This window comes from Camelus bactrianus, chromosome 6 (genome assembly GCF_048773025.1).
Source record: "Camelus bactrianus isolate YW-2024 breed Bactrian camel chromosome 6, ASM4877302v1, whole genome shotgun sequence".
Classification (NCBI taxonomy): Eukaryota; Metazoa; Chordata; class Mammalia; order Artiodactyla; family Camelidae; genus Camelus; species Camelus bactrianus.
In genome coordinates this window covers 73,971,031-73,989,405 of record NC_133544.1, presented here as the reverse complement: position 1 = coordinate 73,989,405, position 18,375 = coordinate 73,971,031, and the positions used below count along the sequence as shown (strand labels likewise).

At 37.3% G+C, this 18,375-nt stretch overlaps 1 protein-coding gene across 1 annotated transcript in view; it reads left to right on the top strand.

Annotated features, from left to right (window-relative positions):
* The first annotated feature begins 8,894 nt into the window (after positions 1 to 8,894).
* TTBK2 (tau tubulin kinase 2) overlaps positions 8,895 to 18,375 on the top strand; it is a 121,229-nt gene continuing 111,748 nt past the window's right edge. Inside the window, exon 1 of the mRNA XM_010965207.3 lies at positions 8,895 to 9,293. The gene's annotated coding sequence lies outside the window, so the exon portion shown is untranslated. The remainder of the gene's footprint in view (positions 9,294 to 18,375) is intronic.

Sequence of the window (18,375 nt, the reverse complement as noted above, 5' to 3'; positions counted from 1 at the left end):
TTTGAATTGAATTATGCAAAAAGACAAAAGCAGGTGACTTTTGGGGACAGTAATTCAATTGTGACATTTACCCAAAGAGAACTGCCTCGTTCTGTCCCTCTGCCCTCCTTGCTCTTGGCCTGCCTTCCTTTGCCCTGAGCCCTCCTCACTTTATCTCACCTCCTTAGTGGATGCCTTGCTCCTTTAGAGTTTCCCACGGCTTCCCTTTCATCTCCAGGTGAAAAACTTTCAAATCCATGTATCCAGTCTTGACCTCAGGCCTACATTTTCAACTTTTCACCTGGTTGTGCTGCTGGACCTTCAAGCTCACAGTGTAAAATCAACTCATCCTCAGCCCCAAACCCGTTCTTCCCATCTTCTGTTTCTGGTCAAAGAACCACCATTCTCCAAGTCACACAGTCTGTCATCGAAGGTATCCTTGTCTCTTCCTTCCACAGTAAATCACTTGCCAAGTCTCATCAGTCGTTTCTTCAGATAATATTCTCCCTGCACCGTACTATCACTGCCCCATTTTAGGCCTTTCTTACCCCTTTTCCAGGACAGTTGCAATAGTCTCCTTGCTGAATTAATTGCTTGAATTAACTGTTCATTGCTTGAATTAATTCTACATATTGTCCCAGATTTAGTCTTCCTAAGGCACAGGTCTTGCAGTGCTTCTGACTGATACAATGGCTCCACAGTAACAGCCCTTGATCAAAAGCTTTCATTCGCTCATGAAACTTCAGAGCCTCGAAAACATGGTTCCAAGTTATTTTTCTTGAGTTTTCTCCCTTCCTTTGCAATCAGCTCTTCACTGACTTTTAGCCAATTTCTAAAAATAATTTTAACGAATACTTAAATTTTCCCATTTCCTCTCTATTCCTTGAGTATGAGCTGCAGATAATGACTTCCTCCCAAAGAATACAGTGCAAAGGGGGAGGGGGAGAATAACTACAGTGGAGAAAACTGACAAACCGACCTCAACTGGTGTTCAGGGTGATATAGTGATAAATCATGTTGATGGTATGTGTCATTGATTTGATGTGATGAAAACAACACTTTATGTGCTTTTCTTCCTCGAAACCCTTAACAATAAGAAAACTCTAACAATAAGAAAAACACCAGACAAATTTCAAAAGAGGGGTATCCTACAAAGTACTTGACCAATATTCCTCGAAACTGTCAAAGTCATCAAAAACAAGGGTGTCCATGGAGGGGGCAGTATAGCTCAGTGGTAGAGCACATGCTTAGCATGCAAGAGGTCCTGGGTTCAATGCCCAAGTAACTCCATTAAATTAAAAAAAAAAAAAAAGAAGTAAACAAAAAAAAAAAAACAAGGGCTGTTCTAGCCAAGGGAATGCTAAGGAAACATGACATGTAAATGGAATGTGGTATCATGGAAGGGATCCTAGAACAGAAAATGACATTAGGTAAAAACTAAGGAAATCTGAATACACTACGGACTTCAGATAGTAATAAGAGTATCAATACTGTTAATTACAGCAAATATGTCATACAAATGTTTAAGCTGTTAATAATGCAAGAGAAAGTGGATGAGAAGCAGTATGAGAACTCTACCTTCCCAATTTTTCTGTATATCTAAAACTATCCCTCAAAATAAAGCTTTTTATAAAAATCTTATTTCCAAATGAATATGACACAATCATTAAAAAGAATGAAGCAGATCTTTATGCAGTAATATTGAGGAAACTCTAAAAAATATTAGTGACAAAAGATAGTTGCAGAACAGTCCATAAAGGACTGCTTGCTATTTGTGTAAAAAAGCCTCTACAGCTGCATTCATTTGCACATGCATGAGAAAGCTACACCAGAAGCCAGGAACAGGAGGGGAACTGAGTGATTAGGAGACATTCATTGGAAGGAGGCGTACTTTGCGTTATACCTTTTTAGTGCCTTTTGAATGTTGAACCACATGAATATATTTTGTATTACACAAGCAAACAAGCACACAAACAAATAAAACAAAACAAAACAAAAAAGATGATCTGCTGAATCCTCCTCTGACACTGTAGTCAGAGTGGACTATGGTTTTTTCCTGCAGGAGAGAATAGGCAAGGAACTGAGAATAAACCAAACTTCTGGGTTCCTTTCAGGAGGAGCCTGAGGATAGAAGTAAACACAGTGCAGTGAGAGACAGGGAAAGGTGAGACCTGAGCTCAGGCAGGAATGATTTTATACAGGCAAATTGCCCCATCCAATTGGCCTCTCCTGAGTTCTGTCTCACCCTCTTCCTTTTAAATGCTGGCTTTTTCTCCATGTTCCAATCTTGCGCTCTTGCCTTCTTGATCTGTATGCTCTTCCTTGTGGATTTCATCCATGAAAGTCATTGCTTCTAACTAAGGCCGTGATCCAATGACAAAAGAGAGAGTTGGGGGTAGGGAGGGAGTAAAGGTATTTGTTAAACAACAGCTAGTATTTTTTTAAATTGAAGTACATTCAGCAAAAATGTGTCAATTTCTGGTGTTGAACACAATGTCCCAGTCATGCATATACATACACATATTTATTTTCATATTCTTTTTCATTAAAGGTTATTACAAGGTATTGAATATAGTTCCCTCTGCTATACAGAAGAAACTTGTTTTTTAAAATATATTGTTATACACTGTGGCTAACATTTGCAAATCTCAAACTCCCAGACTTATCCCTTTGCACCCCCTTTCCCTGGTAAACATAAGATTACTTACTAAGTCTGTGAGTCTGTTTCTGTTTTGTAAATGAGTTCATTTGTCTTTTTTTTTTTTTTTTTAGATTCCACATATAAATGATATCATATGGTATTTTTCTTTCTCTTTCTGGCTTACTTCACTTAAAATGACAGTCTCAAGGTCCATCCATGTTGCTGCAGATGGCATTATTTTGTTCTTTTTTACAGCTAAGCAGTATTCCATTGTATAAATAAACTGCAACTTCTTTATTGAGTCATCTGTCAATGGATATTTAGGTTGCTTTCATGTCTTGGCTATTGTATATAGTGTGCTATGAACATTGGGGTGCATGTATCTTTTTCAATTAGAGTTCCCTCCAGATATATACCCAGAATTAGGATCGCTGGATCATATGGTAAGTCAATTTTTAGTTTTTTCAGGAATCCATACTGTTTCCCACAGTGGCTGCACCAAACTGCCTTCCCACCAGCAGTGTAGGAGGGTTCCCTTTTCTCCACAGTCTCTCCAGCATTTGTCATTTGTGGACTTTTGAATGATGGCTGTTCTGACTCGTGTGAGGTGATGCCTCATTGTAGTTTTGATTTGCATTTCTCTGATAATTAGTGATATTGAGCATGTTTTCATGTGCCTATTGATCATTTGTATTTTTTCCTTGGAGAATTGCTTGTTTAGCTCTTCTGCCGATTTTTGGATTGGGTTTTTTTTGTTGTTGTTGTTATTAAGTTGTATGAGCTACTTATATATTCTGGAGATCAAGCCTTTGTCGGTTTTCATCGTTTGCAAAAATTTTCTCCCATTCCGTAGGTTGTCTTTTTTTTTTTTTTTTTTTTTACTTATGGTTTCCTCTGCTGTGTCTATAGTTTGCTTTGATTAACAAGACAAAATACAAGTTTTTAGAAAATTCTTTAATTTCAATATGGCCGGCAGTGGATTCATTTGACCACTAGGGTGCGCTATTAGTATGCGAGCCAGTTATTCTACTTCCACATCATAGAAATCTGTCCAGCATTTGGAGCAGCTAATTGCGGAACCGGTTTGAAAGTCACTGAACTTTTTCCACACTGTCCCAGACACACATCCGGAATCACAACATCACCTCACCACTTTCTTATCTGAAGATTTGAGTATCCAACGATGCTTTGTTAATGAATGACCTTGCAACAAAGAGGAAACCTGAGCAAATATGTACAGTTTACTGTTCTAGTAAAATAAAATGTGCATAAAGTTAACTGTTCATATCTAATGGTATAGTTGTTTTGCATTTCATAAAAGTTATGCATAAATAGGAAGTAGATCAAGAAATAACTATCGTTAGAATGACTTTTGTAAATGCAAACTAACTTCGTTTCTTTTCTAAATTTACTAGTTTTAATCAGTGTCAATCTTTCCTGATATTATGGTCTATTTTAAAAATCATCAGACACAAATTGATATTCAACAGGTTTAAAGACAACAGACAAATATACCTAAAATTAAAATTACGTTGCCCATCCCCTCACCACCCACTCCAACTCCGGCCAGGTTTCTCTTACTTACTCCTTTTTTATTTGAAATTTCTTTAATTCAAAATAAAGCATTTCACACCAAAATAAAGGATGAAGTTTTCAAAAATACCAACACTTGCGGTACTTAATATATTCATGTGAATGCATTTCTGTCAAAATCAGAATGCTGCTGACACTGGCTTAAAGAGGTCGACCTCTCAGATGACCCCCAAAGTTTGGTCTGCAGCTGATAGTTTACTGACCTTTGTTCTAGAGCATCTATACATCCTACATACTATACCTCTATTATAGCAGTTGTTGGAATGCATTGCAATAGGATTTGCATGTTTGCTAATCTATTGTGAAACTCTTAAGGACAGATACTTAGCTTATGCACATTTGTTTTCCCAGTGTCTAGCGGAGTGTTTGGCATTAATTGGCCCTAACACTTTTTGTTTAGTGGATTAAGTAACATTCAAATAGAAACTGGTTAGATTGATGAAGAGCTAAAAAGCAGAACTGTTTACTGGTTTGTGGAAACACTTAAACACCAGTCCATTATGAGTTTCATGTTTCAAAAGATTGTTCAGAGTTTTTAAAAAACAGTTTCATTGAAATACACAATCAGCTCTCTGGCTTTCTGTATCCCTGGGTTCTGCATCTGCAGATTCAACCAACCATGGCTTGAAAATATTTGAAAAAAATTCTAGAAAGTAACAAAAAGCAAAACTTGTATTTGCTGCATGGCAGACAGCTATTCACATGGCACTTACATACTATTAGGTATTATAAGTAATCTAGAGGTGATTTAAAGTATATGTGAGGATGTACATAGGTTGTATGCAAATACTATGCCATTTTTCCCAGTTTTTTTCAGATACAATTGACATACAGCACTATATAAGTTTAATGTATGCAGCATGATGATTTGACTTACATACATCATGAAATGATTACCATAATTAGTTTAATGTATATCACTATTGCATATAGATACAAAATTAAAGAAACAGAATTTTTTGGTGATGAGAACTCAGGATTTACTCTTTTAACAACTTTCATATATAACATACAGTAGTGTCAATCATATTTATCATGTTGTACATCATATCCCTAGTACTTATTTATAACTGGCAGCTTGTACATTTTGACTGCCTTCATTCAATTACCCCTCTCCCCACTCTCCACCTCTGGTAACCACAAATCTGATCTTTTTCTAAGAGTTTGATTTTGAAGTATAAGTGACCTACAACACTATGTTAGTTCCTACTATGCCATTTTATATGAGGGACTTGAGCATCCTTGGGTTTTGGTATCTGCAGGGGGAGGTTGGGGGCTGGAACCAATCTTCCAGGGATATGGAGGGACAACTGTAATTCACATACAATCCAATCCATCTTTTTAAAGTGTACAATTCTGAGATTTAAAAAAAATTGAGATATAAATGATATATGAGATTATTTGAGATTAAAAACTGAGATATAGTTGATTTTAGTTTCAGGCATACAACATGAGATTTGTTTTTAAAGAGAGAGATGGAAAGCCGGGGAGGACCTCTTTTCCTTGAGTTGAGCACTGATGATGTAAATAATTCATCTAGATTATTTCCTGTTTGGATTTAGGGGAAGATTAGAAAGTGGTAAATCAATGGGTATGTAAAGATGGGTAGAGAATGCCACAAATGGAGGAAAATGGAAGGAAAAGGGATTCTCCAGTATGCTATTTATTCTGTGCAGGAGAAAAAAAGCTGTGTTAAAAAGGGTTTTACGTTGTGTGGGGAACTCAGGATAAATCTGAACTTTGCTCATTTTCCTTGAATACACTCTAAGGCTGATCCTAGGATCAGTCTCATTCATTCAGGCTTAGTTATCCAGAGCACACATCCTTAGACTTCAATCATTCCTCTCTCCCTTATTTTCACAAATCTTACTATATTAGTTATCAATTGCTCCATGACAAATTGTCCCCAAAACTTAGTGCTTAAAGCACCAGTACACATTTATTGTATCACATAGTTTTGTGGATCTGGCTTTTGGGAGTGGCTCAGTTGGGTGGTTCTGGCTTGGGGTATGTCAGAGGATGGCAGTCAAAATGCCAGCTGGGTCTGCAGTCATCTGAAGGTTTGGCTGGGGCTGGAGGATCTGTTTCCAAGAATGGTTCACTGACATGGCTGGCAAGGTAGTGCTTATTATTGGTGTAATGCCTCAGTTCCTTGCCAAATGGCTACTCCAAGAGATGGCTTGAGTGTCCTCATATAGTAGCGGCTGGCTTCCCTCTAACTGAGTGATCCAAGAGAGCATACAGTGAATGCTGCAAAGTATTTTATAACCTTGCCTCGGAATTTACATACCATAATTTCTGAAAAGGCCTGTTGGTTACACAAGTCAGCTCAATTCAGTATGGGAGGGACTATAAAAAGGTGAAGATACTGGGAGGCAGGGACCACTGGGGGCCATCTTAAAGGCTGGCTACCACATTTATTTATTTTTTAATATATATATTTGAGAATATCTCAAAAGGAGAGTCCTGAATTCTGGTACCAGATCTTGAATAATATATTATCTTGCCATTTATCCTAACTGAAAAAAAATTTTCTTGGGACAGACCAATAATTCTTAAAAGACCAGAGAACAAAAGGAGGCCTGGGAAGCTGTTTTCCTTGGGCAGTCCGATATCCTAGGATTCCTACACCTGTGGCATTAACTTGCACTATATATTCCTTCATAGAGTTCTTACTCTGAGATACACTGTTGCTCTGTTCTCAAGATACTCACCACACACTTCCCTTTGCACTGCACTTTTTTCCCCCTCAACTCTTTATTGATAAACAATTGCTGGACTGCTTTCTCACATACTCTTCTCTATATGTTATCCTTCATGGATTTGCAAATGAGAGTTGGTCATAAGATAACAATCAGAAGAATAATCATCTTTCCATCATTTGGAGAATCCAGCTGTATCTATGGACACATTTAAAATTAACACAATAGTAGTTCTATGAATAAATTCATTAAAATCTTCACCTGTGATAGCAGAGATTATACCTAGGTAGCTTGAAGAGGACACACTACATTTGCTAAGTGAGTGAAAAATATTCTCTTCAAAGAGAGAATAGCTATTTGAAATATTGCTAGGCATAATTTCCATGAATCTGGGCTTTTTTTTTTTTGTTGCCCCTATAAACTTCTTTAATTTTAAAGAAAAGTATTTACAGAAACACTAATACTTTCCAATTCAAATTACTTGCCCTGCCAATACTCTGAAGTGCATTATATTCTGTTAGACAAAGTAATGGAAAAAGCAACTTGTGGTTTTAATCAGTGGAAAGAAAACAATTTGGCAACTTCTTTAAGTTTGAATAGAACAAGATGAGCTGCATCATCAATTGCCTTTAATGTACATTTTGTCCTGCTTTTTATCCAAGGATCTGGACATAGACAGTAGAAGGGCCTTGTTTTTCAAAGAATGTCAAGAGGCTTTGGCATTTCCTGAACAAGAAGAAATAGATTCAAAAACAGTTATGCGATTGAATATAGGATTCATATTTAACCCTTGTATAGTCTTAATCAGGTTTAATCATAATGTCACTTGAGTGAAGAAAAATATTTAAAGTAAAATGAAGCTCGTAATTCATTGCATCCTTTCAATCCAGGGCAGACTCCTGGGAGTCACTGTGATTATTACTTAAAAAAAAAAAAAAAAAAAAAAGCCTTGGATACGGGAAGTTCAAGAGACCTGAGTTTTGGTTCTTCCACTAAGTTTTGTAGCTTTAGGAAAGCTGTTAAATCTCTTTGAGTTTTTCCTTCTGTAAATTGATGGGTAAGGATGGGAGAGAGGTTTAATCTTGAGGTTTCCTCCTCATCCGAAAGCTTGATACATCAACACCAAATACAAAGTATCCCACACAGCGTTGTTGCTCCGCCCTCCTTGCTTTTCTTGGAAAGTCTTCGAGGGACTTCCACATTCTCTTGCTTGGAATCGCATACTGGACCTCACCCGGCTTCTCAATGAACCCTTAACGGGTGGTGTTTCAAAAGGGAATGAAATCTTGTTCTTCCTGGTTGTGAAATCCGTAAGGATACGCCGGGCTCCAGGCTGACGTTCCTTTCTGGAGGTCTCGGTCTCCTTTCTTCCTTAGACTTTTAGGCCTTTCCCCAGTACCCACCGGTGATTAGCTTCATGTTAGGCGGTTCTGGGGACGGCGCCAATTTGCCAGATCCTGGCAGCTCTGGTTCTGAGGGGGTGGCGTGGCGGGGCCTCATGATTTGGGGCTCTTCTTCGCGATTGAATGCCTCAGCGTGTGTAAATTCGTATCGTGACAAGACATTTCCGATTTTCTTCCGAAAGCTTCAACGCTGGCGTCACAGCCAAGCCTCTATAACCAAGGTAACTGCCAAGCTAGGAGGACACCACTGTGCGCCAACCGCTAGCCTCAGAAGCCCTACTTCTCTGCTCCGGGCGGGCGGGCAGTTGCGGCTGCCGGTGGAACTACAAGGCCCAGAATTCCCGCGCGCACGCGCGCTGCCATTGTGATGTTCCTTTCCCGGTAACTCGCCCTCTCAGGCAAACCTGAAGATAGCGGCAGTTCTCCGGTGGGGGGCAGAGACGCTCTTTCCCTGACTCTCCGCCCCTTTCGTGATTGGCAATGGGACCAACCAACCGACGTGGCGGGCTCGGGACTCGCTTTCCAATCAGCACCTGTGGCGGAGAGGTGGGCGTGTGCACTGGCAGGGCAGGTGGGCTAGGCTGTGCCGGGTTGCGAAGGGGGAGAATAACGTCGGGTCGGGTCAGCGGGTGCTGCAGTAGTCGCCGCAGCGGCGATGGGAGCGGTGGGGACCAGGCGGCGGCGGCGGCGGCAGGAGGAGGAGCAGGGGCTGGCACAACAGCAGCGGCTGGGGGCGGCCAGCAGCAGCAGCAGTAACAGCAGCAGCCGCCGTCGCCGCCAGTAAACGCGGACGGTACCCGAGGGGACTACCCAGCCGGCCGGCGCTCGAAGCCGCGCTCGGGTCCCACCGCATTGGGCGGCGGGGGATGGGCAGGCGGCGGACGTCCCGCCTGCTGAGGGTTGACCCCTGCCCGTCCCGGCCCTGAGCTAGACTCGAGCCCTCCGCCCGAAATCCCTGCGTCCGCCAGGGCCCAGGTAGGACACACCCCCCGAGCCCCCTGGGAGCCACTGGGGGAGCCCCACGTCCCGCCTTCCCTCAGTCCTGACCCCCCCTACTCTGGCCGCACCCCTCGCCTAGTGACCGACCCTGGTGCGGAGAGGAGGGGTACTGGAGCCTCCTCGGTTGCTACCCACGCCCTGGGTTTGTGCCAGACCCAGTCACTCCAACTCAGAGACCGTTTGCTTCTCTTCTGTTTCCCCGAAGGGTTGTGCCCCATATCCCCCAGAGGCTTTTGGTGTCTTCACTGAACTTGGAGGGTCACAAAGCTTCGTTCTGTTTCTCTCTCTATGGGGTGACCCACATACCACTTGTATTCATGCTGCTTCTGGTACCAGGACTGAACACAGAGGATTCTCAGGGTATACCGAGCGCTTCTTTCCCACCGCGCCTCCCCAAGTATAATACAAGAGGGCATGGGACTGTAGAATCTGTTTGTTGTGTAGTAACGACAATGGAGGCCTTGACTTTCCTGTACTTAGGGTGCGAGGGAAATCTGAAGGATTTGCTCGTCATTTGCTTTGACTAAGATGATGTTGACACCCTGCGATGCTGTGGGAGGCACAAAAGACTCAACACATATGTACTGTCAAGTCAGAAGTAAATAGTCCGTTGGGATGCCAGGAGACTTTATCCACAGTGAACTTAATTTTGTTTCAGTTCTAACTGCATTAGAGGTGAAAATGACATTGAGTTGTACTTTGCTTTGAATTAAAGTTGATAGGTGGCAGCAATCCAGTATTAACTCTTTTCATCCCTTGCTTTAGAAATTGTTTTCTTTGAACATTAAAGAGGACAGTTTTATTAGAACTTGTGTATCATGTAAAGATGTTTTGATATTAAATTGAAATTAAGTGTCTTCTAAAAATAGAGTTACCATAGGATCCAGCAGTCCCTCTCCTGGGCATATATCCAGAGAAAACTAATTTGAAAAGATACATGCACCCCAGTGTTCATTGTAGCACTATTTGCAGTAGTCAAGACATGGAAGCAGCCTAAATGTCCATCGATAGATGATTGGATAAAGAAGATGGGATATATCAAACACACACAGTGGAATACTACTCAGTCATAAAAAAGAATGAAATAAATCCCATTTGTAGCAACATAGATGGACCTAGAGATTATCATACTAAGTGAAGTAAGTCAAAGAAAGGCAACTATCATATAATATCACTTATATGTGGAATCTAAAAAATGATACAAATTTATTCACAAAACAGAAAGAGACTCACAGACATAGAAAACAAGCTTCTGGTTACCAAAGAGGGAGGTATAAATGAGGAGTTTGGGATTAGCAGATACAAACTACTGTATATAAAATAGACAAACAGCAAGGTCCTACTGTATAGCACAGGAAACTCTATTCAATATCTTGTAATAACCTATAATGAAAAAGAAGATGGAAAAGAATATATATGTATAACTGAATCACTATCCTGTACACCAGAAACTAACATAACATTGTAAATCAACTGTACTTCAATTTAAAAAAAAAACACCAGAAATTAAGTTTTTTAATACATACATGAGGATTATATTATGAACAGGCATATGTATACACATGGAGGATCCTCTTAGTGTGTTTTGTTACAGTGTTTGGTTCTAAGCCATTAATAACAGTTTCATTGGCTTCTAAACACTGATTTGCCAGCATAGACCCCAAAGAAATGTATACTGTTTTCTTTTGGCTAAATGGGATAAAGTCACGTTAGTTTGAGGGGAAGGGATGAGGGGAGATTGATTTTAAAGTTGAATGCTCTGCATTTATTTTTTTTAATAAAGAAGCAGTAATGATAACAAATATTACTTATAAGACTAATCTTGAAGAATTCATCTTAACTCTAAAACATTTTCGAATAACAATTGTGTGGACTTAGATGATACATTGTGACCCTTTGCAATTAAAAACATACTGAAAGGGATTTTTAATTAAAAAGCTTATGTTTTCTTGTAAGACACATTTTTATTAAGGCAATAAAGGGGATGTTTAAAGCATGGTTATAAAGGAAAAGTTTTCCTAACATTTTTCCTTTATGACAGACTGTTAGGAAATATATTTTCTTCTTTCAGTTTTAGACACGTAAAAGAAAAATAAATTTATTAACTTAATTTGTAATATTAAGTTGAAGTAAATTTGATCTTCAGTAGGGGGCTGACTAAGAATACTATATATATATCTATATATATATACTATATATATATACTATATCTTGCTCATTATCTTGTGCTATGGTTAATACATAATTTATTGAATTCTCTTTGGTGTTATATATGATTTCAGACTTTTGTGCCTTCTTTTGCTTTCTTTTAAATACTGATTATTTTAATACCTCAGAAAATCTTCATGAGATTACATTGCTTTGCTTTAGCAAATTGAACTCAATTATATAAGGGTTCAGATATCTAAATATAGTGTTAGAAGTGAAGTTTGTATAAATTAGATAACTTTGGAGAGTGTTTTACTTTTAAAAATGTGTTAAAATGTGACAGTGATGGATTGTTGGTTTTTCATTGTAAATTAATAGTACAGAGCTGAATTTGTTGTGATCATGGAATTTAACTTCGGGGGGGAGGGCAGGCAATTCTTTGTAAGTTTTATAACTTGGAAAAATACGTAGAAATGACAACTTAATTCCAATTCATGAGAGACCCTGAGCTGGAACCACCCAACTAAGATCAGATTCCTAATCCTCAGAAACTATGTGAAATGATGTTTGTTGTCTTTAAAAAAGCAGTATAAAACAAGGGAAAATGATTAATGAGCATTATTAAACTAGTGAGGGCTGAATTAATTCGCAAAGTAAGATAGCCTTTGAGAATTAATAGAGAATATAACTTCCTTATCCACTTAAAAATCTATAGACAAATTCTTTTATACATACATGGCATTCTTTATAGTTTGAGTGTGTGTTGCTCAAAGTTACTCTATTCATGTGTTCCTTTCTTTGCTATTTTTGAGGTTTTGGGGAATCACTCAGAATATAGCTGGAGCAATGTCAGTTAATTTGTTCAGTAATATTGCAGGACATCTTCAATATTTATAGGTTTTGAAATAGAAATTAAACATTTATACTGTTTTACTTCCTTGTCATTTTTTGGGTTATCCAGTACGTTGTAAACAGTAGTGATGATGGTGGTAGATTTTTACCCCCCAAACGTCAGAATAGATAGAATGGATAGAACCCTTGGGTTAAAAAAAAAAATTTTTTTTTTTTTTTTTACAGCTTTTGTGCTGTAGATACGCAGTGCTTTCAGGTTAAACATAAGTCCATATTTGATAAAAGAGCCTTTAAGACTATATGAAAAAAGGTGAATTTTTAGAGCTGAATTTTGAACATAAGTACAACTTGTTACCACTCAGAAGTTTCTGTCCTCAATATCTTGTGATCCATGATTGTAAGTTTCAAATTTAGATTGAAATTATATTATTTACATAATATCAGTATCGATTTTGCCAGAAAATTTTATCTTTTAAACAGCTGATTTTTAAGCAGACTTCTTGGTATATTTTCATTTATGTTATGTGACTTTAAGTTAAAAATAGTGTTTCTTCTCTTTGTGGTTATTATTTTATACATTCTTAATACTTAAACATATAGTACTTACTGATTTCTGTCAACATTTTGGGTTTTTTAATGATTTTTTAAACTTACATGTATAAGATCCTTGATGTTTTAGGATGTTGATTGCTCCTTTTTGTGTGTTTTGCAATTTGATTTCACTTCAGTTAGAGTAAAGCTTCCCAAGGCCAAAAATTAAGTGTTCTTTGAAAAGAATCTGGGTTATTGTAGTGTCTTCTGAAGAGTAGGAGGTAGCAGCTTTTTGGCTTCCTTTGGGAAGCTGTTGAGATTCAACCTAACCGTATTTTAAGAATATATATATATTTTTAGAGAATTTACATCTTTATTGAAAATAAGAATCAGTATTTTTTTAAATGTTTGAATTAGAAAACTTATTTACTAGTATATCTGTTTTTACCAAAATGCTTGTATCATTATTTTTATAATGATATAAATTTTTTTCTAGTATTTATTTTTCTTTCTGAAGTTCCATGGTAATTACCTTTTAAAAAAATAATTTTGCATTGTTTCTCTTATCTTGTTCTAGCCATGTGATCATCTAGATACTGTATTTTATTAGTATTGGTCTAATAGTTTTCTATGTGTGTTATATATTACGGGTTAAGTTTGGAAAGCCCCCTCTTTTTTTTTCCCCTTGATCTACTAATTGCCCCTCAGTTCCTAAAATTTCTCAGAAAAGGTTTTATCAACATTTTTCAATGACCACTAGTGCATAGATGAGGGGAGGAAAATTGGAAAAAGACGAATAACTAAAGAGAAAAATGTGAGCCTTGCCTCTCATGAAATTTGGTTTGAAAAAAATCATCTGGAAGCTAAATGGTACGGTAGATGGTAAGCTAGATTAGGACTTCATTTCTGCTGGACTTGTCTAGCACTTAAAAGAATTCAACATGTCCAAGACAAAAGTCAGCCCACTTTTAAATTCTTTAATTTTATAAATGAAGGTATCTCTGTTTAATCAGTCACCCAAGTTCGAAATCTCATTAATTTAATTTTGTTTGGCTTACTCTTTTCCTTGGTTCTACCTTCAAAAAACTCTCCTTTTCATGTCTGCTGCTACCACCTTAACTCAGCCTCTCTGATCCTCATTATCTCTCCTTAGGAACTATTGGAATAGCCTCATGTATTCATTCATTAAATATTTGTTTGGCATCTACCATGTTACTGTGCTAGGGGTTAAAGATTCAAAAGGGAACAAGACAGAAATAATCTCACTTTTGGAGCTTGCAGTAGAGTGGGAGCAAACAACTGTACAACAGGGAACCACAGGTGTTCTAAATATCATGAAGGGAAAATGCAGACTACCACATAAACATGTTAACTGACAGACCCAATAGTCTGGGAGGTGGGTTCAGGGAAGTAGTCTGTTTTTTGCTACATATTCTGCCAGTTTCAGAGGTTAATGACTATGTTATAGTTACAAATAGTTAAATATTTAAAAATAAGTATTTCAAAATAAAGATATTTAATACAAATTAAATATTCATGCAACTCCTGTAACAGCTTTAGATAAATCCTTACAGAATGCCAGGACACTTTTGAAAACTTTTGTCCTGAAGAGTCCATTCTCTCCCTTTACTGTGGATTTCTACTTTGTGTTCTCTCAGGCTTCCGTTGCTTAAGTACTGACAGAATTCCTGTATTGTGTTTCAGACTCTCTGGACCTCAAAAGTTAGGACTAGGCATTACTGGTAGGAGGGTATGTGTAGTTACAAAAAAGAGGTCTTTTCGGATAAGTAGTTAGAGTTTCTTTGTAGCTGGAATCTAGCTGCTTATAGATGAGTTATTAAATGTGTAAGTAATTAGGATATAATTTGAATATCTTTGTAAGTTTAAAAATATATACATTCATTTGTAAATCAGAAAAAATATCCCTTATCACATGATGGCTCCTAATTTTTGTTTAGAACGTAAGATTAGTATCACCATAAACCTCATAAATTAATAAATGCTTATTAAACAGACGAATAAAACTGTTAATTGTGCATCAAGATGAGATCTGAATCTTTTCTCATCTCTGCTGTAATATATCATAGAACCTTAGATCATTTAGCCTCTCTTTGCCTCAGTTTTGATTTTTTTTAAGGTTTGCTATTTTTAAAAAGGGAAATTAATATACTTAAATCCAATTACAATGATCATCATTACAGAGAAGGTTCTTTATTGATTTATTTTCCTTTGTCTTGGTGGGAGGATCATAGACAATGCTTTGTTTGGTTGATCTGGCTACAGTAGATATTACCCAAGGAATGGTCTTGTTTAGTGTTTTCCTTACAATCTCTCCATGTAAGTTACACTCTCCTTCCAACAAGGGAAGAATTTGTTTGCGTTGTTAGTATCAGTAGCCAGGGAGAGGAGAGCTAGGTTGTTTACATTTTTATTTTGTTGTAGGTAATTGTAACCATGATTGACCTACAAAGTTTCTCTTCATTTTTAATAGATATTTTGCTTTCTTGAATGTATTTATTGAGCAGAGAGATTACATGCTGCTGGAAGTATAATTTATCTCCTGTGAAAGTTTAGAAAGAACAGCTGAAGTGTGAGTGGTAACTAAACTGATTTTCTCTTTTGCTGTCAGCAAATAGGATTATTCACACATCTTCATCTCTTTTTACTGACCCTTTAGAGAGGATTTTGCAAAAACCTACGGGGTTAAAAATAAAAAAGGATTTATCCTATTGTTGACCCTTACTTCTGTTGTTTACATTAGTCTTTCTAGATATTTTCAAAAATTTAGCTGGTGTGGAGTCTTTGTAAACTTGTGTCTACACCTCAGCTATTTTATTTTAAAACATAATTTTAATAATTTTAATCTATTTTTGGAATATTAACCAGATATCCTAAATACTGTCTACACAATAGCTTGTGATGGCTTTGAAAGCATCTGATTTTTTATTTTAATGATAGGGAGTATTTGGTGTGTTTATAGTTTTCATCAGATTCAGGAAAATTTCAGACATTTTTCCTTCAGATTTTTTTTTAAGCATGGAATCCCTCTGGGTTCAATAAATGTACCTAGAAATTAAAAAATATACTAAAAGTGGAGAGAAACTTTATATAAGATAGTATGGTTACAATAACTGACAGCAAAATAAAAGTGTAAGCAACCTCTTTATTCTCTCCTTCTGGGACTCCAGTTATATATATTTTAGGTTTTTTGATGTTATCCCATTGCTAAGTGATACTGTTTGGTTTCTGTCTTTTCCTCTGTATGTTTCATTTTGGATAGTTTCTTCTTCTGTATTTTTAGATTCACCAGTCCTTTCTACACAGTGGCTAATCTGGTGTTTGTTAATCCTATCCAATATATTTTTTAAAATCTCACATATATAGTTTTCAAGTCTCTAAGTTCATTTAAAAAAATTCTTCCATTTTTTTCCCTCGGGCTGAATGCTTTTCTCTATTTTCTTAAATATATTTATAATAGCTGTTTCAAAGTCCTTATCTACCAATTCTGTCCTCTGCACCATTTCTGGGTCTATTTTTATTGATTGATATTTCTCCTTGTTTGTATCCATGGTAATTTCTGTTTGGATGCTAGACATGATTTTACAGTGTTACATGCTGGACTGTTTTTTTCCCCCCTCTCATTTCTTTAAATATTGGCAGATTTGTTCTGGGATACAGCTAAGTTGTCTGAAAATAGTTAGATGCATTCATGGCCCTGGATGTTTTTAAAGTTTTTTTTTTTTTTTTCATTCTGTTGATTATACAAACTATTCACAGCCCTATGTGAGCATTAAGGATTGTTCCACCTGCCCCTTTCCAGTGTTCTTTCCTTGACCTTGATCGCTTCTTCACGCACATGCCCTTATTACTAAGCCACAGTTTCAAGGGGAAGCCTCTCTAGATGTCCAGAGCTTGATCTTTGTGCAGTTCTCTTCAGTGTTCTGCCCTGCCTTGGCCTCCTCAAAATTCTGAATTCTGTCTCTTCAGCTCATTAAGGCTGCTGGGCTCTATTTGGGTTCCCCATTCCTGTGCTGCAGCCTGGAAACTCTCCAGGCAGTGAGCTGAGGGCAGTCTTAAGGCTTACCTAATTTATTTCCCTTCTATCATGGATCCGTGTTCTTTGCTGCCTATTGTTTAGTGTCTAAAATCTGTTGTTTCATATATTGTCTGCTTTTCTCATTGTTTAAGGTAGGAGGCTAAATTCTGGTCCCTTTTACTCTGGTGGTCAGGAGCTGAATTGGCCTGGCAATATACTGAAATCTCAAACAAATTATAGTCATATTTTGCAGTTATTCTATTACTAGAAATATTATCTTTATGCCCAAATATAGCTTTGAAAATATTTTCCTTACTCCTTAGGCATAAGCTCTTCTGATAATTAATTCTAGTACTGTTCCCATTGAGATTAAAATTATAGGTAAAAATAATTTTTCTATTAAAGAGCAGAATCTTACATAAGCTATATATGGCACTTATAAAACCATGCTGTTGTTTGTTTAGTGAATTACCTAGCTTCCCACAAATGTAGGGAAATTTTATTGCTTCAGCCTGTCTAGACAATAGTAATTGTAATGAAACTGCCTTTCCTCTTGCATTATATCCTCTCTTGCTCTGAGATCCTTCGGTGGCCCTTCCTTGTTTATTGAAATTGAATGAAGTCTATCCTCTTCCTAGCTTGATTTTTACAATCTGAACTCAGTTTAACTTTCAGGCCTATGAATTCTTTCTCTGCAATCAGACTCTTCTATTTAAACTAATCTATGCATTCACTTTCCTGTGTCCTTGTATATTGTGCTCATTTCCTATTTTGTGCCTTTGCTTACCTCCTTAGTCAGTTAGCTCTTGTCTTGAAACAAACCACCCCAAAGTTCAGAGGCTAAAACAATAATCATTTATTAGTTAACTGTTCTGTGGGTTGGCAGTATCACTGGGCTCAGCTGAATGGTTCTTTTGGTCTTATCTAGGCTCACTTATGTGAAGCAGTCACCTAGCTTGGGTTTCTTCACAATCTGGGTTATAGAACCAGCCAAAGAGGGCAAGTCCACTGCATAAGTACTTTTTCTTCTGGGTCATGTTTCCTGATGTCCCATTGGTCAAAGCAAGTCATAGGACCAATCTTAGTTCCCGGGATGGAGAAAGAAACTCTACCTTTCATTGGGAGATGTAGCAGGGTCATACTGTAAATGGATGTGTATACAGAAATGGGAGAAATATTTGTCTATTTTGCAATCACCAAATCACTATAAATCCTATCCAGCTCCTCTAAGAAACTTTGTATGATCATCCTAGCCCATGTTAATCTACCTCAGTTCTGATTTGTCATATGCACTGGCCCTTACAATTTGATACTGATTAACATTTTATATATATTACCTTTTAAATCCAGAGAATTACTATTAATTTATTTTTGTATTATGAGTTCTGTTTCAAAGAATAATTTGGAAATAGTTGTTTAATGTCTTCCCTTGATTGTAAACTCATTGAGGGCAAAACTGCATTATACTTCCTTCTACTCTTCTACATAATT